The sequence below is a fragment of the Nyctereutes procyonoides genome, unplaced genomic scaffold (genome assembly GCF_905146905.1).
Source record: "Nyctereutes procyonoides isolate TBG_1078 unplaced genomic scaffold, NYPRO_anot_genome, whole genome shotgun sequence".
NCBI classification, from domain to species: domain Eukaryota; kingdom Metazoa; phylum Chordata; class Mammalia; order Carnivora; family Canidae; genus Nyctereutes; species Nyctereutes procyonoides.
In genome coordinates this window covers 11,992,051-12,018,816 of record NW_026575117.1, presented here as the reverse complement: position 1 = coordinate 12,018,816, position 26,766 = coordinate 11,992,051, and the positions used below count along the sequence as shown (strand labels likewise).

At 39.4% G+C, this 26,766-nt stretch overlaps 1 protein-coding gene and 1 non-coding gene across 9 annotated transcripts in view; one reads left to right on the top strand and one right to left on the bottom strand.

The window, feature by feature from the left end:
- ESRRG (estrogen related receptor gamma) overlaps positions 1-26,766 on the bottom strand; it is a 617,883-nt gene that overhangs the window by 308,306 nt on the left and 282,811 nt on the right. The gene's annotated exons all lie outside the window — the stretch shown is intronic.
- On the top strand, positions 8,745-8,849 carry LOC129515457 (U6 spliceosomal RNA). Its single transcript, XR_008665591.1, has one exon. It is a non-coding gene; the product is annotated as a U6 spliceosomal RNA (small nuclear RNA).

The window sequence follows — 26,766 nt, the reverse complement described above, 5'->3', positions numbered from 1 at the left end:
GAATAGTATCTCAGTTGCATTAACTGGTATTTATTAATGCATTATGAACCTCTGCCGTGGCATCTGATTCACAATAAAGAGATTAAGCAGACTAATTTGTCATTTATTTTCCAATGCCTGCTTTCCTGCCCACAGCACCACTAATATCCCAGGAGCACCTCAACCCAATTATTTCCCATTTTGCATTACTTGCTGAGAGTAGCACTAATGTGCCCAAAAGGCTTTGCTCCTTGGTGATGGGGAAGAAAAAAAAACCCCACAAAACCCTAAAACCAAAAGACAACAACAAAAAAAGCTCCTGTTCTGCACACTACAATACTGTTATCATTCGGTGAGAAGAAACACCCCTGGACCACTGGGTCCTATATAGCCATCAAACCAAATTAGCAGCCTGACTACACTGTGGACATGAGGTGCAGACCTCTGCTTATTTGGTATTTGTTTTGGGGGTGAATGGGAATTCCATCTGTAGAATAAAACCCACAACCTGGAGAGAGCTGAATTATCCCATGCCTATACACACAAACAATTTTGTTTGCTTGTTTGGGGAACTGCATGTCAAAATCACTCAAGTAATTGGCAAATGCAACTTTTTTCTTCTCAGAAAATTAATAACCAGTTGTTTAGCCAACTCCAAATATTAATTTACAAACTAATTTGTGAATGTAGACACAACTCATTATTAATAGAAGAAGCCTGAAGATTCCTCATTGTCTATGCTTTCTAATCCAGCCTCACAAACAGTTTTCAACCTTACCATGTAATATTTCTGCTACTTTCTTTAGTCTATTTCACTTTGAAAATGTGCTTTTTGCCTATCCCAGGAGTTTCTGTATTGCTTGGGGCAAAATACTCCAGCGCTGTACACAACTCTGAACTGTAAACATTTCTCTGCCTTATCCTGCCCAAGGCTCAGAGCCCATTTAGACGCCTGTGGATAGTTCCAGAAGCATACAAGACTGCACAGAGTTACCAAAAATAATTATTTTCTAAAACTTTCCAATTTTACCAACAACACAAAACTTCTATTTTAAAAATCTGATAATTTTAGCTGTGGGGAGATGCTGATTGAAAACATGCTGTTTTTCTTTTTGTTTTGTTTTATGTCTTGTTTTTGTTTTTGTTTTCCAGAGACAATCAGCTTCAAGGAGGAGATACAATAGATTAAATTCATCTCTATGAGGTTATTTCTCACCATTATTTTCTTAAATCCTCCCTACCTCCCTTCCCCCTCCCACCTCCCCCACGCCTTGCTTTAATCAAGAATAGGAATGTTAGGGGCTTGATGCGGGGAAGAAGCATAGATTAGTGGTTAGCATAATAGCATGAAAGCCAGGAAACACGAATTCTATTCTTGGCCAAGTGGTCTTAGGTGAGCCCATGATTTACAGCCTCAGTTTCTCCATATATAAAAGGAAAGTGTGGCACATCCCTCCTGCAAATGAGAGCTTCACAAATGGTAATATTGTTGAGTGCTGACTACGTGCCAGGCACTGGAGCTAAGTAAGCACTTTAAAAGGATTATTTTATTTAATCCTTGCAAGTAGATAATATTGTTATCCTAATTTTACAAATGAGGTGCCTGAGGTATGGAGATGTTAAGTAACTGGACCAGGGATGTGCAGACGGGAAACGCAAAGGCTGAGTTCTAAGCCATAGGCCATTCTGCTCTCTGTTCTGCTCGGTTCAGCATTCTTTGAAAGGGCTCTGAGGAATGGCACAAAGCACATACCAATCCTGAAATTTTTCGAACGAATTGTCCATATTTTCTCTCTTCTCTTGGGGGTCTGTGGATATGCTCCCAAATGCACACACATGAGCCCACCTGCCTTGGGAGCAGGACCCCTGGGGCTCAGCGCCACCCCCCCAAGGGTTGGGCTACACCTGAGTGCCTCCGCCCTCACCCACTGCAGTTGCAACACAGTGGAGCTTTATCTGCCAACTGAACCCAGGACATGTGGGTCCGGTTGGGCACAGCTGGTGGCAGGAGGCTCAGATTTCTGATGAACTGAACACAATGGTGCAGCACTGTCACACGACCATTATGAAATCACATGCTCGCTGATAATTTTTCTAGCATAAGTGTGTGGACTATTTAAAACTTCCCTCCCTGCCTCCCCACCCCCCCAGGGGTAAAGTTCATCTAGGGGAATGTCGGCCATATGTCATTTTGCTGTCATTACTTCCGTTGCAAAATAAGTAACAAACACACAGAAACTGGCTTCCAGAGGACAATTTTTACAATTGCTGACAACACATGTACCAAATGGCATACTTGCAAAGTGTAAAAGACCAACCCCGGACCCCTCTGCTCCAGCCTGGTGTTTGCAGGAAGAGCCAACCCAAACTTAACCTATATGGAAGCTAAGGGAATGCCTCTTTCACTACTAGGATTCATCTCAGGTATCAGAGCTAACTTGTCCAAACAAGAGCAAAGATTTAAAAGGCCTTACCACATAATATCTTTGGGGTGCTGTATGAAACATGGTTTTAAAATAAACCACACCGGTGAGTATTTATTAGAAACTGTAGTCACTGAAACAATTTCATAACTGTCAAAATCATCAGAGCTGTCGATCTTCGCATCTCATGATTTTTGGTAAAGCAGTACTCAGTGAAAACCATCTTTTGTGCATAAGCCAAAAATAAACAAGGAATACTACATTAAAGAGACAAAAATGTCCTGGTACTTAAAGTATCTGGAATAAGATTGCAATTGGTGAGCTTCTCTGAAATTCAAAACTGTTTACATGCAATTGTTAGATCAGTATCTACATGATTAAAAGAACTAAACTGAGTTAAGAAAAGCCTGGTATTCACTAAAAACCTAATTGGAAGGAAGAGGAAAAAAAGAATTATACGTATGACTTTTAAGATGTTGTGAAAAACTTCTCCCTACAAAGAGGGCTTTTAAAGAGGGCAAACAGTCAAGATTTGCTAATAAAGAAAGGCTATTTTTCCAAATAATTCATTAACACAAGGTAGGTCGTAGATCAAGGCTTAGGGAAAACATTTTTTGGTCTTTTTATGTTCAAATATTCTCTTTGCAAAACACTGTTTTTTTGGTTCAAAAATCAAAATTAAACAATTTTGTAGCAAAGCATCACATAGTGCAAACTGTTTTTTTTTTCTTTTAAAGAAAAAAGAAATAAAAAACCCAGGAGCTTAGTGCATCAATATAATATGAGAAACTTTCTTAAAAGAAGAAATACTTTGCAAAAAACTTGCCCTGGACTCACATCAAATGATTGAAAGTTGTAACAGGCCCTATGAAACTAACTCTTCTCCTTCTTATAAATATTGAAAAAAACAGCGACAAGATGCAAATGAACTGCTGAACTCAATCCTTGGTCTTTAAAATGTATTTCAATAGAATAGCCAATGTATCATCCAAGTATGAAGAAGACGTACAGTAATAGCATTCTGAAAAACGAATTAAGAACACATTGTCATCAACTCCAGCAAAAATAATAAAGGTAGAAAAGATTAAGAGGCAAGCATATCTTTCAGAATTGTAAAATGGGTTTATAGGTCTTCTAATAACAACTTTTACTCAAACCTTACATAAATAGGCTTAGATGATACAAATATTATGTGGGCTGTGTGGACACTCCCAGGTTCCTAATCATGTTTAGGGATTACTTGATAGAACAGAGACATTTCATTCCAATTGGGCCAGGGGATTACAGCAAAGAAACATCTAATATTCCATTTTTTAATTTCATGCATTTTTTATTTACCTTTAATGATGCTGTATATATTCATCATCCTGAAATATTAAAACAGTATGAAAAAAGTAATAAATTGGTGGAAAATTTAGGGAATAGGAATGCAACAGCACGCAAATCATACACTATCAAGTGCTTGATACACATTTAAAATTACTGCCTACTACGGCAAAGCCAAATTCCTAGCAGATTTCTGAAGCACAAAGTCACAATAAGAAGCTCAGCAGAACAGACTGAAATAATAGAATATTCATCCCTCTAATCCATATGCAATTCTTTAGGGCTTTTTTTTTTTTTAACAATGCATATGAGGTCTGACTGTATTCAGGATTTAAATAAGTTGTCTCTCTCCTTCCTGCTCCTCTCTATTTTTATGTAAAAAAAATGTATATACAGTTATCATTTCTGCACTGCTGCACCAACGCAGACAAGGTTAGCACATTTCCTCACACCTCAAATGAAACAAAAGCATTTTTAAACAACAAAAGTGTTAAAAAAAAAAAAAAAAACGTCATTTACTCATCCCACTAAAGTCTCCTGAAACAGCATTTTGGGAAGAAGGAGAGTTGGTGTCATTCCTGGGAGGGTGTGGGGGGGAATGAAGTGATGCTTTTGTCTTTTAATTACCAATTAATGGATTGATATAATATTACTTTGAAATACTGACAAGAAGTGCCAGCGGGTTGGCATTTCATCTTTGTTCATTCACCTTCCCTTGCAGAGAGATGAGACTGTCTACCGGGCATTAATAAATATTGTAACAAGGAACAGAAGATTCCAGAGGCATGAGCCTCCATCACAAGGCGTGGCGTGAACACTTCTGGGAGGGCACCCTCAAGTCTGACAAAGGCCAGGACACACAGACACTCACTGTCCAGTGGTCAGCTCCACGGGCAGGTGCCTCGCAGCCCATGCTCTAGCCGCCCCATGTTGGCAGCAGTCATGCTTTCCAATGATTTTCTTTCGATTTCTTTCTATGTTCTGATTTTTTTTCTTTAATGAGCACTTACTACCTTATAACAAAGAGGACAACCAACAAATCAGAAACTACCTAAAATGTCACCCATTCTTTAAAGTCTCCCACATATCTTCTTCTTTCAGGGGCTTTCTTCCATTCATCAAAAGAATGGTTCCTCATTTTTTTCCTCCTAAAGATCTTATTTTTGAGTCATCTCTACACCCAGCAGGGGGCTCAGACTCACAACCCCGAGATCAAGAGTTGCATGCTCTACAGACAGAGCCAGCCAGGTGCTCCCCTTGCCATCCCTCTTTTATGTTACTATTGCTAGCAAATTCCTTATGGTCCAAACCATCTTCTGCCTTGTGGTTATGGTCCTCTGCCTTATAAGTGTGACTTTTATAAGATTAAGTCCCTTCAGGACAAAGGCTGGGCCTTCTTTTCTATCATTTTCTTTCTTGTAGTACTAATCATGGCTCTTCCCACCCAGTGGGTAGTTAATAATTTGTTGCTGTCGTTGAATTGATTAAAACTAGTTTTATGAAGGGTTTTTATTTCTGTTAGACTCACGATTTTTCAGCTCACTACTCCGATTAGACATTTCTGCCAATTGCAGATGCGCTTAGTTACCATGAATGATGTGAAAGACGGAGATGCAACACCTTCTGGAAATCAACCCAAGAGGAACTTGCACGCCCTACCACCTCAAACGCTGACCCGAACAGAAAAGACAGTGTGTAGCTCTGCAGAACAATGAAAACATTTACAGGATGGGGAGCAGATACAAACAACAAAATGTTAGAAATAAAAACTCCCATTTTCACCAAGCAATAGAAACACCTATAGGATATGATGGGAGTATGTGGCAGAGAGAAGAAAAGAGTTCTTCATTCCTACCTAGGAGAGAGAAATAGGAGTTTCTTTGGGGGAAGAGATGCAGCTATCCCCAAATTTAATAAATATAAAAGCACAGCCTGGTAGAACTTTAAATGAGAAGGAAAGCCTTAAGGAAATTCTCACAATCCAGACTACAGCTCTTAAAATCCTTTGCCAAGCCCTCTTTGCCATTTGCCTGGCAGTCACACATCACCATTTCTCTCTAGCTCTCACGGCATTCCAGAGTCAAGATAAGCTGAGAATCCATCCGATTTTAATCCAATTTCTTCCTGAACTTTTAGTGCTTATTCCTTTATTCCTCTTGAAAGATATTAAAACACTTGAGGGGAAAGATATTCAGAATATGGAGTGATGAATGCAAGAGGAACAGGAAAGAGCTTACTGCAGCTGATGTAAATTGCAGAAAAACCAAAGCTAATGTCGTCTTATTACTTCTCTGTCTTATGTCAGAACAAACCGCCTTCAATTCTAATTAGGGCATGATGATCCTATGTACAACATACCGTCTTTTTTTTTTTCTTCTTTCAGTTCAAGTTCCCACGCCAGTAAGCCCTTGGACTCTAGGCAATCATTCAAGAATTCAGAATCTCAAGTTCTTGGGTGAACCAAGACGTGTCAGTCCACAGCAGGTGTTTCAGTTGCTCTGAGAGTCTCTGCCGAGTACATCCAGCATTTGGCTAGAGCTTGTTACAGACAATCCATGGTTTTGCAATTAGCCACCCAGACTTGTGAGGGTTAATAAATTACCTGGTATTTATAACTGGTGACAATAGGACAAGGTGTCATATATGAGGGGGCAGAGATAAGATTTGGATAATTTAAAGTTCTATGGCCAGTGCCAACTCCATTCATGAAACTTGTCTTCCTTTTCTCGTAGAAGTATTCCTTTCCTTGTCTACGGGGTCTCTCCTTATCATTTCTGAACTTTGCTTTCCCTACCTTTGAGGGTAAGCAAGATAGGAGTTACAACTGTGGCCAAACACACCCATCTTGGGGAACTCTGGCATAGTAAGTCTCAGGATGTCAGACTGGGATCATTTCACTTCCTCTATGAAGACAAAGATGTATTTTTTTGAAGTTGTTTGAGGGTGACATTATTTGATCATGGATTTCAACCTATGCCACTCTCCCAGAATGGAGTTTCCTTATGAAATAACGATACTCTCTAAAAATCTAAATGGATGACCAATTTTATAAAATAACTAACACTTGGAGGAAACCAACTTTTAACAAACCCAATTAAAATCACCTCCTCCAGTGTAAAAAAGGGATGATAAATAACAACAGAAAATATATCACTTGAAAACAAGTAATGGTTAAGGTTGTAACTGCACTTTTTAGCAGAATGCTCACACGTTAGTAAATTTAAAGAGAGATGTACTGAAAGTAGTACATATTTTTTCCCAGCCCTTCCCTCTTCAGCCAATCAAGCCCGTTGGCACACACTTGTTGTTTAACAAAATGAATTAGGCAGGTGTGTGGAAGGCTTATCTTTAAGACATCAAGGATTTATGCTACTCCTTAGGCCGGGGCTGCTTCCGGGTATCATGGATTATCAGTGTGTTCCTTCATTTATTTATATAAATGGGCCAATGGCTGTTGAAACACTTCAGAGCACTTAACTAAAGCAAACAAAGCTCTTGAACTTTAAATATCCAACAAGAGAAGCCATTGACAAGTGAGACTTTACTTAGCAAATCTCAGTATCATCTGGAACCTTAATACAATCTTCCAGATTTACAAAGAGGGCACACAACCCAGATATTTATCTTAACTTAGGCTCCACGTAGAAGATACTATCCTGACTTGAGACCAACTTCAAAATTTAATGCTGCCATCTAGTAGTTCTACTTGCTCTCTTTAACTGTTGCTGTGACTGAAGATAATCTACCCACAGAGAGCAGGGAAAGAGGGTCTTGTATTTTAGTCTTCTAGCATTTTGATTTCCTCTCACTACTCAATCCTTAAACTCAGATGTGTTTCAGAGAGAAAGTCTGTGATGGGAAACTTAGCTAAACATCAGAGTACCTGGGACGCCTGGGTGGCTGAGAGGTTTGGCGCCTGCCTTCGGCCCAAGGTGTGATCCTGGAGACCTGGGATGGAGTCCCGTGTTGGGCTCACTGCATGGAGCCTGCTTCTCCCTCTGCCTACGTCTCTGCTTCTCTTTCTGTGCCTCTCAGGAATAAATTAATAAAATCTTTAAAAAACACCAAAAACATCAGAGTACCTGGATTTCCATCCCACCATTCCCATTATCCGAAAGACTGTGCATAACTCACTGACTTTGCCTGAGAACCATGTCTCTGATCTGTAAAAGGAGGAAACAGGATCAAATGCAAAGACCCCTTTCAACTCTACTCACCAATTATTCTACTATTTAATGTATTTACAATGATGACGTCAATTGATTTATGTTGGTGGCTAGAGAAAGAGGGCCACTGTACTGTTGCATTGAGAGTTATATAAAATATTCCCAAATAGTAGCAATGGCTTCTTTGTGTTGTTTCTTTTATATTTAGAAAGAAACAAATTGCATTTCTCTCTGGCGATTTTTGAAGATGATACCATGATCACATTGGGAATGTTCGAGAATCATCCTTTATATTTCCCTTTGGAATTCTATATCTTACTTTAGTTACTTGGATATGGCTTTGCTCTAGTGCCAGGAGGAAAAACACAAAAGAAAACAAATCCTGGGATGCCTGGGGGGTTCAGTGGTTGAGTGTCTGCCTTTGGCTCAGGGCATGATCCTGGAGACCTGGGATCAAGTCCCATATTGGGCTCCCTGTGTGGAGCCTGCTTCTCCTCTCTCTGCCTGCGTCTCTGCCTTTCTCTCTGTGTCTCTCATGAATAAATAAATAAAATCTTAAAAAAATCATTTTTAAGAAATTTAAATCACTCAATCTTATTTCCATTTTCATATACAGGCTGACAAATTAGTTGAATTTCAGCTCTTCCTGAACTTTTAGGTTTTCTAATTCAAACCACTTGCTTATCTTCTCATCTGGAGTGTCAGAGCCACCAGGTTTCTGGTGGGAGCACAAGCTTTCTTTATAGGGTTCAAGGCATTAGACTTAAAAGAGATTTTGCAGGAAAATGCAAAACTACTGGCTATTGGACTGTGATTTAATAACCTATAGTTTAAAAAGCATTGCAGTTATGTTGGCTTCAGCAGCACATATACTAAAATTGAAATGATACAGAGAAGATTAGCATGGCCCCTGCATAAGGATAATGCACAAATCTGTGAAGCATTCCAGCTGTTTGTGCGTGGCCACACCACCCTGAATGTGCTGGGTCTCGTCTGATCTGGGAGGCTAAGCAGGGGGGAAAGACTGACTAGTTACACTCCAGGTGCTGTAGGCTTAAAAAAATTTTTAAAAGGTAAAAAGCATTAAAGTACTATGCACAACTTTTGCTACTTATCCACTGCCCTCCCTTACAATGAAACTGTTAGTTTTATACATCCTTTACAAAATGAACCTGGCTGGAGCTTTACAGGCTCCCAACTGCAAGATGTTTCTCTTCTTTATCCCTTTTCTGATAGAACCACAGCCACTTAACAGTGGAGCAAAGTCCAAAGCATCTGGGAAATGATATTCTTTGCACCACATTCCTCAAGGACTGCCATTTCAGGGAGCCATGCCAAGGTCTTGTCACATGCCTTTCTGTGTTTTAAACTTCTTTTTCCTCTCCTTTTTTTTTTTTTTTTTTTGTAAAAGCTTGTATTAGAGAGAGTTTGAACAACTGAATGATAAAATGTAGTCTTAGGCCCAGATGCTGCAGGGAATGGCTTTTGAAATTCTCCAACATACTAAGTTATAATTGGGTTTTAATGCATAAAATGGCTGAGTAATTTAAATGTTTAGAAAAGAAAACAGTCTTTCCTAGAGTTTATGAAGTGGGAAACCTATTTCTTATAATGATTAACTGTGAGTCATCATTTCAAGCACAAGCATCCACTAGCATATGCTCCAGATAAGGGGTGCTGAAGGCACACAACAATTTACCAAACTAGTGTCTTATTATGATGGCTGTAGCACATTTTTGTCTGTGAAATGAAGACAGGGAAGTAACAAACCATGAACCATGTTGAATTTGCTGTCTACTCGCCCCACCTTACAAAATGAAGAAGAATGTTTCAAAGGCATATATGCAATGTCTGTCTGCATGTGGCCCTGCTTCAAGACAGAGATGCTACTAGGATTAGAAGGTCAGTAGCCTACAGAATTTGTCACAGTGGCCTAGAGATCTATTCTCGATAACTTGATCCATCTGGCTGCTTCTTATAAAAGATCTCTTTATTGTCAGGTTTGGGCCCCATACCAGGAACACTATGATAGTGATGGTGGGCCCTCTTCCCCGCTTCATGGCCACGTATGCAGAAAATGTGAGCAAAATTACCACTACATATCATTCTGAAAGCTCTGGGCCAAGAGACCAGTCCCTCTTGCACATTCTTCCTGCCTTTTAAGACAAGGTTTGAATGGAGAAATCCTTGTCCTGAGCTCAGAAGAACAGTCTGTAGGAATGAGCTCCACCACTACTGTTTACGTATCTGAATACTGCTTAGATGTTCTCCTGGTAAAAAGAAAACCATAAAACATCGGTAACAATACCCACATTGAGTTGTTGCAAGTGTCCGATAGGATCATGCAGGCAAAGATAGAGCATAAGGAGCTTTGCAAATGCAATGTGTTATAGGGACATGAGGCCTCTGAATTTGCTAACAATTGTTCAGAGACTGAAAGAAGGAAAAGAGCCAGAAAATATGAGATGGTGGATCTCAAGGTTTGTTTGTTTGTTTATTTTTAAAGATTTTATTTATTTATTCACGAGAGACACACACACAGAGAGAGAGAGAGAGAGAGGCAGAGACACAGGCAGAGGGAGAAGCAGGCTCCATGCAGGGAGCCCGATGTGGGACTCGATTCTGGGTCTCCAGGATCAGGCCCTGGGCTGAAGGTGGTACTAAACCGCTGAGCCACCCAGGCTGTCCTCAAGGTATATTTAATGCAAGACAATAAGCTAATAAAGAATGAGACACGTCAGTTTGGTTCCTATTGATGCTGGAAGTGTGCACACTCAGTAAAGCTAAGCAACCATGGGTTCAATCCAGTCTCTGCCCCCAAATAGCTCGGTGACCTCAGCGAGGTTGCCTATACTCTAGGAAGCTTTTTATTTTTATTTATTTTTTATTTTTTTAAAGATTTTATTTATTTATTCATGACAGACAGAGAGAGAGAGAGAGAGAGAGAGAGAGAGAGAGGCAGAGACACAGGCAGAGGGAGAAGCAGGCTCCATGCAGGGAGCCCGACGTGGGACTCCATCCCAGGTCTCCAGAATCACACCCCGGGCTGGAAGCAGCACTAAACCACCAGGCCACCGAGGCTGCCCTCTAGGAAGCTTTTTAGATAAAGATTAAAGTAATATGTCTCCTTGGCATCAGCATCCTAACAAGGACCCTCTGGAAACATAATGGTACAGGATCCTCAGGCCAGTACTGAAAGGTAGATAGTCGTAGGCAGATGAGTTTCCCATTACTAACTGAGTCCCAGATTCAGTAAGAATCCATTAGCTCTTCTGCGGCAAGTCCTTCCCAACCGATGGAACCAACTTATTGTCTGAGTTGAAGGGTCAATCAATGTCAAATCCGTAGCATATACTCAGGAGTGTAAACTCCCACTCAAGTTTCTTATATTTCCCTTGCTAACAAAACCAGGGAGCAGCAAGATGAACCTACTCATATGTTGTGATGTAAAGGGAGAGCAAGTAGAGGTACATTGAATTTAAGCTGAGTTTTAATGATAAAGTGTTCAAGTCACCATGATCTAAGCAAATGATTAAGGAAAAAACATGCACATGCATAGAGACATACAGACGGTGTGCAATCAGTAAGTCAACGCACACTGGCTAAAAGTACAATCTAATACAACACATTTATCTGGGTTGGTAAACTTATAGCACACTGAACTGCAGTATCGGAATCAAGTGCGTAGTATGGAATAATGCATGCTGGCACACCTACTGACCTTGAGGGGTAAGTCCTAGCTGTGTGATCTGAGCTTACCGGCTATACTGAGCACAATTTACCACTTGGCTTAGGAGTCAAGATAGGTGATAAGTAGAGGTTAGTGATAATATTGCTAGTATATTATTAGCATATTCTTGGATATCATGTGAAAATTGTTTTAGAAACATTTCTCAATTTAATTTCATCCTTATACTATTAAGCCTTTTAGGTAAATATTATTTTTTAAAATATTTTATTTATTTATTCCTGAGAGACACAGAGAGAGAGAGAGGCAGAGACACAGGCAGAGAGAGAAGCAGGCTCCGTGCAGGAGCCCGATGAGGGACTTGATCCCGGGACTCCAGGACCATGCCCTGGGCCGAAGGCAGGCACTAAACTTCTGAGCCATCCAGGGATCCCCTAGGTAAATATTATTGATCCCATTTTGCAGGTAAGGAACCTGAGCGCAAGGGACCTAATGTTTCTGAATCCAGAGATCTTGCTCTTAATTTTAGGCCATACTACATAAATTTCAATTTCAGTTTGGATCTGAGTCTTTAGTAGAATTGCTTCTGGTCCTTAGTTCAAAAAGGAACTTGAAATTATTCCTTTGTACTTTTCCATAGTTTCATTCTAGAAGGGATTGGAAAACTCTGCAATGATCAACCTGGCCAAGTAGCCATTGGTCAGTAACCTTCAGTATCTACAACTGGGGCAGAATTTTCGTGAGAGCACATTAAGTTCCTCTCTCGTTCCCAGCTTTATCAGAAGGAAAGTGACCCTCACTGCCTGTCACAGACTTTGACATTGAAGTATTGATTGCTTCAAAACTGAAAGGAAAATACAGCTCAGATTTATAGGTTACTATCATAAAAAACCTTGGAAGAATTATTTATACTAAATGGTAACAGTGTAAAATTCTGTGTATAAAGGAATTATGGTGATTTTTATTTCCTCTTTTAGGCTGGTCTGTATTCTTAAAATATTTTACAATAGATATGCATTATCTCATTACTGGAAAGGTTATGTTAAAAATAACATGGGCATACACTGGTCTGACGATTTTATTTACTAATAAGTCTCCAAAATGTTCTCTCTTATTGTAGTAAGACATCTTATTCTGTTCTTTTTAAAGATTTATTAAAATGTGACCTGTAGTTACGTTATATTTACTTTGATTTCTTTCATCTGCCGGTAACTGCGGGGAATGCCGTGATAAAAAAAAAAAATCCAAGTTCTAGGGGTACCTGGGTGGCTCAGACGCCTTCTGCTTAGGTAGTGATCCCAGGGTCCTGGGATCGAGTCCCACATCAGGCTCTCTGCATGGAGCCTGCTTCTCCCTCTGCCTATGTCTCTGCCTCTCTCTGTGTGTTTCTCATGAATAAATAAAATCTTTAAAATAAAAAATCCAAACTCTGTCCCTCACTAACTGCATGACCTGGAGTAATTTAACCTCCCCATGAATAAAAATTTTTATTTCCTTGCAGTGAGGTGAAGTTTCTTAAAATTCCCTAGCCCTCCTTAATTTTTCTCCCTCTTGTTTAATATAGAACTTATTACATATAAGCTGTTTGACATGTAGCCTTTCTTAAATTGCCTTTTGGTGTATTACTCAGTTTTACCAACCGGTCAATGAATAAATGAATAAAAGGGTATACAATTAAGGTCTATAGTGTCAGATTGGATGTATGGAGAATATGAAAAGTAAATGAGACCTGGTCACTCACAATCAAGTAGGACCTAATAGATTCATATAAATAACCACAAATATAAGTTAAATGCTAAGGGAAATTGGGGAAGGGTCAGGTTAACTCCAAATAGAACAGAAAGCAAGAAAGACTTTATATATAAGGTGGCACTGGAGAAGGGCCTTGAAAGATGGACAGCATTTCATAGGCTGAAAATTGGGGACCCAATCAAGAAAGAATATGAACTTTTGCCTTCTCTTTTATATCTCTAGCTCTTAGTAAGGTGTGTACACAAATGATTTTCCACTGTTTTGTTGCTCATTATTCTCTGCTTAAACCTTAAGTCTTTATTGGTTGAAAGTAATAATGTTACCTCTATATGTATTGGCGTTTGTATTCTCAACAAGTAGAAAACGTAGGCACAGTGCATTAACCCCCAAATGAAAAACTGGTCATAAGGAAGTTATGTTACATTTTTTTCTCGTCTAATTAACAGGCGAAACCAAAGGTTGTATTTCAGTGACCAATAACTTCACTACTGTGTCTTTTTTTTTGTTAGGGATGCTGGAATCAGTATGTAAAGAATGCTATTCTCTCTCCAGTGGCACATCGTTTATCCTTACTCCTTTATTAACCCATTGTCTTAGTCCACATTGTTTTTATAACAGCTGATTGTGGCACACAGCTCAGTGAACATTTGTTGACTCCCAGATATCCCATGGGTAGGGATACAAATGCAGCATTAAGGATCATCCTATGTGATCTACACAAGGAAAAAGGCTCAAGTCCTTGTTAAAGAGAAAAAAATAAAAACTATGGAAAATAAGTATATGCCTAAGTGACACTTATTAGAAGATGAAGCTGTCTCAGTAGATACAAATGACATTGATAGCATGGCCATAGAATCCACCGTCTAATCAACAGCCTATTTGGGATTAACCTGCAAAATTTATTTCTTTCTAATACTATATCCATTACTTGCAGAACACCAGAGTTCCTGCCACGCTGGAGCATGTCAGTGAACACATAAGCACAGGCAAGCAGAAACTTCCAATGCTAGGAGTAATTGGGCGGGGGATTCCTTGTCATCGTTATAGTCATCACCATCATCATCATCATCATCACCATCATAAGAGGGCCATTCACTGACCCCCAACCAGACACTTTGCTAAACTCTTCCAGAAATGCTGTCACTTAATTCTCCACAACTATGCTCTTCTCATTTTACTGATGAGGAAAATAGGGCAGAACAAGTTTAAGTGGCATGTTGAAGCTCACAGCTAGTAAGCAAGGAAGTCACAATTTGAACCCAGACCTGGCTGACTCCAAAAAGCCTCACCGTTAACCACCCCACGTCACCACCTTCCTCATCTTCTAGAGGCTTTACGGGACGAAGCAGTGACTGAAATAGCTGTAAACCCCCGAACACAAAAAACTGTGCTATTGGTAAGGCCTGCAAAAAAGGCCACGTTCTGAAATGAAAGCATTAAGGCACCGACAAGTACACACACACACACACATACACTCCGGGATTTTATTAGCATTTTCTTCCCTGCTGAAACTTTGAATGCGGCCTTCCAATGTATTCATCGCAAGGTGCCATTAGGGCTGGGCTCACTTCAAGTGTTACCCATTCATGAGCACATTAATAACATAGTTAATATGAAGTGTTTAGAGCCTCTGCATCGGTGACAAATACGACTCAGCTGAATTTCCTGACCACTGAGGCCACGGAGGAACAATTTGGTAGATTTCATCAACAGTTCTAATTATGTTCCTGTCAAGTCGAGAACGAAGTAATCCATAACTGGGGGGTGCTGGAAGACAGTGGCACAGAAGAGTAATTTATGCCTCAGACAGCGGGCCCTTTCTGTAGTTAGCGTGCACAACGCCTGACTAACAAGTGGGTTCAAAGAGGAATGTATTAGGGGAAACACAGCCCTCTCGGTTGGAGAGGCCTGTCAGGTGTAAGCTTATGAGGAGTTATGAGGTAATGACTTCCAGAAGTCTTGTTTATACAAGCATCTGGAGTTCAGAGCTCTCGGCAGGGTCGGAACTGCGGGTTATAAGATGTAGGATATCAGCTCCAAGCCTCTCTCGGACTCTTTCTTTCTTTCTTTTTTTTTTCCAACTGCTGCATTTGAGCCCCAGTCTCCTGAGAGGATTTGTGGGCAGACTTTTAAGTGTGACAGGAGGGATGCTGAATGGAGCGAGCCAATGAAGAGTCAACTTAGGGAATAGATTTTTTAAAAATAACAGTTCAATCCTCAGATAGCATGATCATCAGAGATACAAGGATATGGTTAGAAGAGGGAGGGGGGGGAAGGCCCCTTTTATGAAGCTATAAATAATGTGCTAATGGAATGTGCAAAGGAATTGTTAGGAACAGTAAACTGAAATGTCACAATACCCCTGTGCGCTCCCACCCCCACAACTGAACTATGGGACAGACAATTAGAAAAGACTGGGGCAGGAGAAGGAAGGGGGGAGGGAGGGCGTCGTGCAGTTTTGAGTGATTTTCCACTGCCATCTATATTGGGATGCAGCTCCTGTTCTCTCCAACAGGGTAATTTTATACATGGCATTCTTATTAAATATTTCAGAGGGGGGAGGGGAAGGAGGAGGAAGAGTTATGTGTCTGCTGCCTTTTTTTTTTTTTTCTTTTTTAAGAGTTAAGGCTGATAATGTTAGCAGCCGCTTGGTTATTATTACCGATCAGTTGTTAATTAAAATAAAATGAAGCTTTTTAAACTTCAACACCGTATTGCAAATTATGCAAAAGACACAACTAATTGCATTATTAGCAAAAATTACATTTAAAAATAGCTCCACACAAAGAACTAAAATTATCTAATCTAAACTTGCTTCTACCAAAGGAAGCCTGAGGAGACGGAGCTCTGGGGGAAAATAAGGGTTTTTCTGTCTCTCATTCAACAAAGGGAGAGACAGAGAGACAGAGACAAAGAGAGAATAAAGCTTTAAACTTTATCACTAAATATTAATGGAAACGACAAATACATTTGAAATTGCCTAAGATAAACTATTCGATAACAAGGTTAGGTCATTCTCACCCAACACAATAGGATATGCATTTGGACGTAGTTCATTCTTAATTATCTACAAATAATTTTCCAGGCAATGGGTTGAAGGAAACCAGGGCTCATTAGTATTAATAAGACCTTCTTGGGTCTTTAAATGTAAGGCTTGGTTAGAGATAGGGTAGAAATAAGCCCCCAAATGCAAAGAAGGATATTTGTCATTCACTGGCTATTTATGTGCTATATATCTGTGTGTGTGTGTGTGTGTGTGTGTGTGTATTTTTTAAGTTAGAAGACTATTAATCACATTTTTTTCCCCCAAGTTGGTTCTTTCATACGGGTGGATAGCTGAGAGCCGCCAATATCTGTAAGTGAATTTTCATGCTTTATTTTGTGACACTGAGACCTCAAGGTACCCACAGGTCCCTTTGGGCTCACTCACCGCCACCACACAACTGGCTTCATACTAACACAAAGGAAGACGGTGCATTCCTCTCTGCAAGCAAGCACTGCTAAATGGCTCAGTTGGTATCATTGTACATTTAGTATCATTTGGATTAACTTTTTTTCCTCTCCCCTGCCCTCCCATGTTTAAAGCCACTGTTATCTCTCAGGAACGACACCTATTTTAGCAAAAGTAGAATATTATATGGACGAATGGACAATGACGGAACACATTTTAGGTAATTCCTCTGGCTCAACATGGACGGAAGCTACCAAGCTGAATGGAAAGTTCCTTTTGACTATTAGCTTTGTCCAGGTTCCTCCTAAAAGTGGAGAATACAGGCATTATTCTCCTAAGCCACAAGAGAGAAATAAGTTACCTACTGAAATGTCATCCTGCTTCAGAGTCACCTACATAAACCCCTTTAATAAACAATAGGGTCCAGGGAGCATCTTATATGTAAGAGCTCTGGAAATAAAAGCTGTAAGCTACTTTGGTAGAATTATCGTATTAGCTAATGAGTAAACTGGCTAACCTGACAGCAAACCCCGACACCCGGAGTCTGGCAGAGGACAAGCCTATCTCATTTTGCTTTATTCTTTTTAAAAAGTCCTCCACCATCAGCCTCACTTTTTAATTTGATTTCATTTTTTGTCCCTCTAGGTTGTCCACCAAGATTAAGGAGAGTATCAAAACAACTGAATAGAACAAATGAACAAATGAAAGGCAATGATTGCACTAAAACTCCCATTGCAGTAGGCAACCTGTGCTCACAATGCTCCACCACTTTGCTCTGAAGTTCTAGAACTGATCAGCTCAATCCTCACTCATCCCGTGGAATGCCTTGCCGATAGTAAGTGCTCAAAAAAATTAGCTGTGGATTGGCCTTTTTGCAGGGAAAATTGGATATTTTATCAAAAGAACAAAAACACTGCCCTTCAGATTTTTAAATAATATTATTCAATCACACAATATGTTGAAGATGTGTAATTTAGAGATAATAGATCAGGCAAGGAAATCCATTTGGTCACAAAAATTCAAGGATAAGATCCAGAGCATTTGAAATCCAGTTTCAAGGCTGCAGGTATCATCACCAGCCATAGCAACAATCTTCTAGGTTGTTTTGTTTCAACAATAATTATAAGATATATGTTTGCAGATCTGTATGTTGACACTTTACTACTTCTAGGTAGCTTGGCCATTCTTCAAAATCTGGACACATCACTTCTTTGAAAAAGTTGACATATAAAATTGGCCAGTTAGTACCCTCATTGCTGTTTTTTTTTTTTTACCCCACTTTAAAGGAATAGTCAGTAGGTACTCCTAAAGGCTAAATTCAGGGGAGCGAAAGATCTTCTGTCTCAATCAAGGTAGTTAATCCAATTACCAATTTCTCTCAGTATAGTTGCCCTCAGGCTACTGTATATCATTGTTCATCTGAAAAGTGTTCTTCAGAGTCTGCTGGGGAAAACCTGCCAGCACTGTGCTACCCATTCATAGCTCTATAGAACAAGCAGGTGTCAACATAATAGCATGAGTAATGCATATGTTGAGGCTGGCTTGGGGAGAGCCCCGAATGTCATGCTATGGAGTTATTCTTTTGCAGTAGGAGGAATGGGGCACTGGACATCAATGCTGAGACGAGACCAAGGGTCTCGAGTTCCTCTTTTTAGAAAGAACAAATGGGACAGCAATGTCCCACCAAGAGTACCACAATCAGGATGAAATAAAATATTATTTTATTATATTTATACAGTTAATGTACTTTTCAAGCTGTAAAACTGGATAAGGAAGAGAGTCAAGGTGACATGGGAGGTTTTTCTCATTGTGGATGTTGGAATAAAGGGTGAGCCATTAACAAAATCAAATCATCAGAAGTGATAGCTTGGACAGGAAGGGAAGAAAAACTGAAAAATGGGCATGTGGAGCTTCAGGCAGCACATGCAGGTGGCTTTGACTAGCATTTTGGAGAGTTACTGGAAATTAGATGACAGTTCGAGCCTGGAATGTACAAATGGGTATAACACGCAGAGACGTAAGCTTTGAAGCCCCACTCGTAGAACAATGATAATAACAGATGTTGGCAGTTGAGTAGCAATGGAAACAAAATGTCATCTAAAAAATAGGGAGAAATTCAGGCAAGTATACGATCAGATAAGCTGAGGAACAAAGAAGTATTAAATATAGCAGAGTGTTCAAGAGTATGGGAACTCAAAAAAGATCAATGGATCCCATGATTGGAAGTCACTGATGACCACGGAGACAGCAACAGAAGGACAGTGGTGAGGCACCACCAGATCACAAGTAGATTGTGATCATTTGGTGGAGACCAGGTTCATGAAACATTTTTATGAGAAAATTGAAGGTGAAGGAAGTAAGAAAAGCAAGGCAGCTCTTTGAATAGCTATCAGGGTGTGGGAAGTTTTGTTTGTTTGCTTGTTTGTTTTATTTCCTAGAGTAGAAAAGGGGTCATTGGAACTATAGGAATTCAGTATGTATGGGACCAACCCATAAAGTTAAATCTCAGAGAACCTAGGCAGGATTGGGATTAGCTTTGGCAGGGAGGCGTGTTTCACCAGCCGTGGAGAGGAGAGAAGACGCCAAAAGCTCTATTGAACTTGACAATGGAAAAGAGTGGCAAGATGAAATGTGTGACAATGTCCAGTCCTTTAAAAGAATTACAAGGTACCAGTAACAGGAGTCACGTGAACTAGAAAAACACAGCTCAAAAAGTAAGTGGCTCTAATATTTATATTACAACATGGAACAGGGATCTTAGCTAGAGCTTTTTGATGTTTTATAAACAAAATAACTGCTTGATATATTGAAGTTTCTAATTTTGTTTATCTCATTGTTCTAGAATCATGTGGACTTAGCTCAACAGAATCACACCGTATCAAACCACAGAGTTAAGAAACATATATATGTGTTTCTTACATATATATATGTGTATATATATATATATATATATATATATATACACTGAATTATGTATTTGTCTCTCAAACAAATACAATATTTTAGGCACTTTAGGTCCTGCTTATGTAGGGTGAGTGAAGAAGCCAATGATGCGATTTTAACAAAAATCTGAAATGGTAAATAAAAGATAAATTTCTATCACTAGACTGATTTTCACACCTAACAAAAATAGTGAAGGTAATCTAAGCTTCACAAAACAGAAGCTTCACCTCAGACCTATTAATAGCAAATCATTTTAGAAATCAAAAACTTTGTTGTCCTCTTTTCCTTTATTGTGGTTATACCTTTTGGCTTCACATGACAAGAATCAGTTCTGTTAGTCTCCAATAAGTAAACTGGAGGACAGAGAGAATAAAATGAAATAAGAAAATTAGTTTCCTCTCTCACCAGTGAGTTAAAACCCATCAGCAGCAAGTCGAATTTAACTGCACATCTCTTATTATTTTGTTTTATTTTTTTACTGTTTTTATTTCTACAATCATAGGCCTAGCAAGGCTGTCATCTCCCAGCAGGAGCCTGGCACTAACACAATGGGATGACCAGCTAGGCAGCAGGAAAACAGGCGAGCTCTCTCTTCTTCCCTCTCTGTTGTATAAAAGGGGCTTGGCATGAATGAGTTTTACAACAGCCACCAACCATTTCTTATTTTTTTCTGAGCAATCATCAATATCAGCATCAAGTGGTGTGGTGGTTCTGCAACACATTGTGGCAGCAGAGTGAGCCCAGCATGCAAACGTTTTGGCTAATTTAAAATCCTTGTGCAGCCGAATCAAACATGACAAGACGATGGCAAAAAGAGAGGCTATTATGCCAATGAGAGCGGGTGGACGGCTGAAATTGGTTTGAGTGGCAGAGACAAAAGAGGGGGAAAGAAGAGAAATAACCAAGTATGATAATCCCAGATAAAACAGGCTGCTAGATATACAGGTATACCCATGCAAAGACTCTCTCTCTCTCTCTCTCTCTCTCTCTCTCTCTCTCTCTCTCCCTCTCTCTCTCTCTCCCTCTCTGTCTCAGGGAAGAACAGACAATTGCTTCCAAACTTTAGTATTGGGCAGATCAAGCATAAGAAGATATAACAAGAAGGAATATCAAATAAACTACCATATGACAAAGCACTGGTCCATTCACAGGTAAAAAAATATATATATGTAACTTTAAAAAATTTAAAACTTTCCATAGAAATTTCCAATTTTTAGAATACTAAAACTGCTATTTCATGCTTGAAGGAATGCACTGATATCCAATTGTCATTTCTAGGAAGAGAAGTGGGGAGTCACAGATTTAGGCCTGGCAAATCCTGACATAAACCAATGAGTTTGTGCCCAGAGCCTAAAGGTTTCCTCAAGTCATCAAGAGAATCTGAGGAGACTACTGCAAGATGGTGATATAGGAAGATCCTGAATTTGCCTCTTCCCACAGACACTCTGAATAAGACCCACTGAAAAAGCCTGAAAGCTAGATGAACTACTTCTCCACAACAAAGATAAAAAGATCACATCTAGATGGGCGGGAGAGGCAGAAACATGGTCTTGACAAAAAACTACTGGGGGCAGCGACACACAGTAGGGAGGGATCTCACCAGTCTAATGTTTCTTTCAGAGAAGTGTGGGGTTGACATCCTAGAAAAGGCACCCCAATCTGTGGGATATGCATCAGAGAGGAGCCACCCAAACACCTGGCTTAGAAAACCAATAGGACTGACATCCAAAGTACCCACAATGCTGTAAGAAACAGATCCCCCTTTTAAAGGATTCATGTGTAAGCTCACTTAACCCAAGAACCAGCAAAAAACCCCGGTGGTTTGAAAAGTGCCTAGACTATATATGATGGAGATTCATTTGTTGATGTAAAAGCACCTGCTGGAGGAGGAGGGAATAGTTGAAAGACTCCCCAGAGATGGAAGTGGTAGCCAATGTCATTTCTGTACACTCTATCTACCCAGCTGGCACAGGTGGCTAGCTTAGAAGCAGCACCATCCTATGGCCTCAGTCAGTGGGGGTGAGCAGTCATGGCACTATCCCACTGCCTTGCTGAAGCCAAAGGCTGCGGATGGCTGCAGCACCGGCCCCCCACCCCCACCCCGCTTCCTGGCTACAGCAGGTCAAGAGCAAGCAGTCATGGCATTCTCCCACTCTCTGCCTTGGGCTGGCAAATGTAAGCAGTTGTTGCCTTCTCCCACTCTCAGCCTAAAGCCAGCCTGCATGCACAGACAAGGCATTCTCCTGCTGCATTTCCGAATCCCGCAGGTGGACACAGTCAAGACATTTCCAAAGCCAACAAGTGTGCCCTACTCCCTACAATCTCCAGCTGCCCTGCTAAAGTCAGTGTACACATGCAGTCCACACAGAGGACATCCCTAGATCATCTGGCCCTGGTGGCCAAGATGGCTGGCATTCCTGCACTCCATGGGAATGTAACAAGCAGAAGACAGTTCTGGGCAGGCCACCACCCCCAGGGCACCACAGACAGCAGACTGAAATATGAATCCAGTCTTCCTGGGGGGGGGGGGAACTAGGTGATTTATGTATCTGCGTGAAGGACAGGCCTTGGGTTTCCTATACATCTAGAGGGTAAAAAGATCCTCCTTGTAAATGTAAGCAGGGAGACACCATCTTTGTGCACACCCTTGGCCTCCCTACAGATTGACAAGACGTTCAGAAAGAGACCCCAATTTTCACAACTGTGGCCAAAGGAACACCCTCAGATCACCTGGTCTGAAGGCCAGTAGGGATTACAATCAAAGTTCCACAGGACCGTGTATACTTGCACACTTTAAAAGATGCTGCCTGAGGGTCTGGCTTCCAGTCAGCCTAAAACTAGGTACTAAATGAGATTCCTTTACTTGGAACCCTGATATATCTTGGCAAATCCTCAGCAACAAGGACATATCAAGAATAGACTAGGTGGGTTAGGCAATCACAAGGATTTGAGAGACAACCAAGAGCTAGGACAGGGTTGAACAAGAAGCTTCATCACCTGCTCAAAGCCATTCCTTTAAGATGGTGAGAGAAATCTTCTTCCCCTAATACAAGGAAACAAACACAGAAAGTTGAACCAAATGAGGAAACAGAGAAACATGTTCCAAATGAAAGAACAAGATAAAACCTCAAGAAAAAGATCTTAATGATACAGAGAGAAGTAACCCATCTGGTAAAGAATTCAAAGTAATGGTTATAAAGACACTCACTGAACTATGGAGAAGAGTGGATGAATGCACTGAGTACTTCAACAAAGGGACAGAAAATATAAGACAGTACCAAACAGAAATAAGAAAGCTGAAAAATATAATAACTAAATGCAAAAATACACTACCGGGGTTCAACAGCAGACTGGATGGAGTAGAATGAATTAGTGAGCTAGAAGACAAAGTAATGCAACTTACCCAGATGAAGCAGAAAAAAGAATTTAAAAAAATGGAGACAACTTAAGAGGCCCAAAGGACAACATCAAATGGGATAGCATTCACATTATAGAGGTATCAGGAGGAGAAAGAGAGAAAAAGGGTAGAAAACTCATTTGAAAGAAAAAGTGGTTGAAGGTTACCCTAACTTAGGGAAAGAAACAGATTCCAAGAATCCCAGGGAGTTCCAAATAAGATGAACCCAAAGAGATCCACATCAAGATACATTATGATTATAATATCAAAATTTAAAGATAAAGAGAGAATCTTAAAAGCAGCAAGAGTAAAGCCAATTGTTACATACAAGGGAAGCCCCCATAAAAATATTGGCAAATTTGTCAGCAAAAAATTTAAAGGCCAGTGACATGACACATTCAAAGTGTTAAAAGAGAAACTTCCAATGAAGAATACGCTACTCAACAAGGTTATCATCCAGAATCAAAGGAGAGAGAGAGTTTTCCAGACAAGCAAGAGTTAAAGGAGCTCAGGGGTGCCTGAGTGGCTCAGTCGGTTAAGCATCTAATTCTTGAGCTCAGCTCAGGTCTTGATCTCAGGGTCATGAGTTCAAGCCCACACCCAGTGGGTTTAAAGTAAAAAATTTAAGTAAAAGGCCTTTTTTAAATTATTTTTTTAATTTTTTACTTAAAAATGTTTAAAAAATAGAAAAAGGAGTTCATCACTACTAAACCAGCCTTACAAGACATATACAGGGAACTTCTTAAAGCTAAAAAGTAATGGCACTAATTAATAACAAGTAAACATACAAAAGTAAAAATCTGACTAGAAAGGGCCAATATTTAGTAAGACCATATATATATTAACCACTAATAAAGCTACTATGAAGGTTTAAAGACAAAAGTAGTCAAATTAAGTAAAACTACAATAATCAGTAAGGGATACACAGAATTAAAAGGTATAAAACGAGAACATAAAAACATATTGGGGGTAAAAATGTAGTTTTGGAATGTGTTCAAATTTAAGTTGCTATCAACTTAAAATAGTCCATTATGTATGTGAACCCCACAATAACCACAAAGCAAAACTTATAACAAATACACAAAAGAAAATGAGAAAGGAATCTAAACATAATGGTAAAGAAAGTCATCAAACCACAAGGGAACATAGAAAAAGAATAAGAGGAACAGAGAGAAGAACTACAAAAACTGCCAGACAACAATTTATAAAATGATAATAAGTACATACCTATGAATAATTACTTTAAATGTAAATGGACAGGACACCTGGGTGGTGAAGTGATTCAGTATCTACTTTTGGCTCAGGTCGTGATCCCGGGGGGTCACTCAATCCCTGGGATTGAGTCCCGCATCGGGCTCCCCTCAAGGAGCCTGCTTCTCCCTCTGCCTGTGTCTCTGTCTCTCTTTCTGTGTCTCTCATGAATAAATAAATAATATCATTAAAAAAAATGTAAATGGCCTAAATCCTGCAGTCAGAAGATATACTGGCTGAATGGATTAAAAAAAAAAAACAAGACATAACTATATATTGCCTGTAGAGACTCACTTCAGAAGTAAGAACACACAGAGACTGAAAGGGAAGAAATATGATATTTTAATCAGATAAAATAGACTTTATTTATTTATTTTTTTATGATAGTCACAGAGAGAGAGAGAGAGGCAGAGACATAGGCAGAGGGAGAAGCAGGCTCCATGCACCAGGAGCCCGACGTGGGATTCGATCCCGGGTCTCCAGGATCACGCCCTGGGCCAAAGGCAGGCGCTAAACCGCTGAGCCACCCAGGGATCCCCAATAAAATAGACTTTAAAACAAAGACTGTGATGAACGACAGAGAGGGACAGTACATAATGATAAAGATCACCAAGAAGATCTAACATTTATAAACATATATGTATCCAACAGAGGAGCACCAAAATCTATAAATCAAATATCAAAATGCCTAAAGGGAGAAATTGACAGTAATACAATAATAGCATGACACTTTAACATACCAGTCACACGAATGAATGAATGGTCAAGAAATAAAATCCATATGGAAACATAGACCTTAAATAACACACTAGACCAGATGGACTTAATAAATATATACAAAACATTCCATCCAAAAGCAACAGAATACACATTCTTCTCAAGTACACATGGAACATCTCCAAGATCGGTCACACATTAGGCCACGAAACAAGTCTCAATAAATTCAAACAGACTGAAATCATATCAAACATCTTTTCTGACCACAATGGTATGAAACTAGAAATCAATTACAATAAGAAAACTGGAAACACTACAAATACATGGAAATTAAACAACATATTTGAACAACTACTGGGTCATAGACAAAAATCACAGGAGAAATAAGAAAATACCTTGAAACAAATGAAAACAAAAATATGGTATATCAAAAATCCATGGAACATAGCAAGAGTGGCTTGGCTCTAAGAGGGAAGTTCATTGTAATTTAGGCCAACCTCAAAAAACAAGAAAAATCTCAAATAAACAATTTAACTTTACATCTAAAAGAACTAGAAAAAGGACAAATGAAGCCCAAGTTAGTAGAAGAAAGGAAATAAATTACAAACTAAAAGACAATAAAATGATCAATGAAACTATGAACTGGTTCTTTGAAAACAAACAAAACTGACAAACTGTTAGCTAGTCTCACCAAGAAAAAAGAGGGGACTCAAGTAGATAAAATCAGAAATGAAACAGGAAAAGTTGTAATACCAAAGAAGTAAAAAGTATTATAAGAGACTACTAAGAACAGCTATAAGGCAACAAATTGGATAACCAGCAAGACATGGTTAAATTCCTAGAAATTTACAATCTTCCAAGACTGACTTGAAGAAATAGAAAATCTGAATAGAGTGATTACTAGTAAGGAGTACAAACCAGTAATCAAAAACCTCACAACACACCAAAAACTAGTATCAGATAACTTTATTGGTGAATTCTACCAAATATTCAAAAAAGATTGTAATATCTGTCCTTCTCAAACTCTTCCAAAAAACTGAAGAGGAGGGAATGCTTCCAAGCTCGTTTTATGAGGCAAACATCACCCTGATATCAAAACCAGACAAGGACACCGTGAAAGAAGAAAATTATAGGCCAATATCCCTGACAAACAAGATGCAAATGTCCTCAACAAAATATTAGCAAACCAAATGCAGCAATATACTAATAGGGTCATATACCATAATCCAGTGGGGTTTATTCTAGGGATGGAGGGATGGTTCAGAAACTGCAAATCAATGTGATATACCACATTAAAAAATGAAAATAAAAAATCATATGATCATTTCAATAGATGTAGTAAAAGCATTTGACAAAATTCAGCCACCATTTATGATAAAAACTCTCATCAAGGTGGGATTGAGGAAACATACCTCAACATAATAAAGGCCATATATAACATAGCATATCACATTCATAATCAAAGGTAAGAAGCTGAAAGCTTTCCCTGTATGACCAGGAGCAAGACAAGGATGTCTACTCTTCCCGCCTGTATTCAATAAAGTATTAAACATTCCAGCCACAGCAATTAGGCAAGAAATTTTTTTAAAAGGCATACAAATTGGAAAGGAAGAAGTAAAAATATCACTATTCATGGATAACATGATGCTATACACAAAATACTGAAAGACTCT